The sequence below is a fragment of the Helobdella robusta genome (genome assembly GCF_000326865.2).
Source record: "Helobdella robusta unplaced genomic scaffold HELROscaffold_34, whole genome shotgun sequence".
In the NCBI taxonomy this organism is placed as follows: Eukaryota; Metazoa; Annelida; class Clitellata; order Rhynchobdellida; family Glossiphoniidae; genus Helobdella; species Helobdella robusta.
The window spans coordinates 1,041,790-1,043,577 of NW_008704659.1; positions in this window are offsets into that span (position 1 = coordinate 1,041,790).

Consider the following 1,788-nt stretch of genomic DNA (forward strand, 5'->3'; position numbering starts at 1 on the left):
CACGTAAAAAATTTTCAAAGATCAAAATATTATATGGCCTGATGCTAAAATTAGTAACAACAACAACAGCAACAAAAACAGCAGCAGCAGCGGCAACAACAACAACAACAACAAAAACAGCAGCAGCAACAACAACAACAGCAACAACAACAACAGCAACAACAAAGCAATTATGGCGCTCTGCTGGCTAATGACAAAGACGTACCCTTGTGCAGACTGGTCGGGACTGGTTCTCGCTGATTCGCGCGCACGCATTCACAAATGCAAGCGTTTGTTCGCTGGTAATGATGGTGAAAACGATGATGATGATGATAAGGAAGATGATGATGATGATGATGAAGAAGAAGAAGATGATGATAATGATGATGAAAAGAAGAAGAAGAAGAAGATGATGATGATGAAGAAGATGATGATGATGAAAAAGAAGATGATGATGAAGGAGATGATGGTTGTGATGATGGTTGTGGTGATTACGATGGCGGGGGTGATATTATATGATGATAATGATGGTGAAATTGTTTGATGATGACGTTTATGACGTCATAATAATAAAATTAGTATTTTTTATTATGGTTATGGTGACGATTAGAATGGCTATCATAATGATGATGATGAGGACGTAATAGTTTTTTTTATAATTATATTATTTTATTATTATAGTATTTTATCATTCATATTTATTATTACGAATATAAAAATAAATAAACTTAGTTATTTCAAGAATTCTCGTTCAAACCCAACGCAGTAGAAAAATATTTCACGCACGGTTGTTTAAACAAGTTACTCGGTTTAATAACTTTATCATCATCGTCATCATCATCACCAACACCATCATCATCATCGTCATCATCATCATCATCACCAACATCATCATCACCATCATCATCATCATCGTCGTCATCGTCATCACTTATTGAAAAACCCGTTAAAGATTCGGTAAAATTGGGATGAAATGCTTTCGTTCGAAACCTCAGACATTGTTATAATTTATCAACGAAATGAAAGAACCATACTTAACATACAGCTTCTATCTACATTGCTTACAAAACTGTACACACTGTACTAGTTTATACACATGTACTGTACTACACTGACTGTACATGCAACATGTGGATACAAAAAAAAACAAAATATTACAGATATAATTTCCTGTCAAACGAAACGAAACGATTTTGACGTCAACGTCAGTCATTTGCAGAGTGAATAAACGCATAATGTTGCTAAAAATCGCACTCTGTGTGTGTGTGAAAATGCATGTACACACACACACACGTACGCACACACAGACACACAAACACACACACACACACATATATATATATATATATACATATAAGTTTATATATGTAGTATATGTAGTATGTACATTTTCACATTGCTAAATTCAACTACACTTCTTCCTCAAAATTTTTTATTCAATTCTTCGTACAGATAGCCTCTGAGCCATAAATCAAGTTTCTGAGGATAATTTTTAGAAATAAATTTATTCGTTTTTACGACTTTTCACGGGCAACAACGCTTAATTTGCAAGGTCATTCATTAACCTTGTCATCTATACGCACGCACACACACACACACACACACACACACACACACATATATATATATATACATATATAAATATATGTTGGTAATGGACCATAATTTTTACAATATTCTATAAATTCTACCGAATGTTTGGCGTTATGATGTTTGTAGTTAGTATTTTCGATTTAGTGAGAAAAAACGAACTACAAACATATTAACGCCAAACATTCGGTAGAATTTATAGAATATTGTAAAAATTAT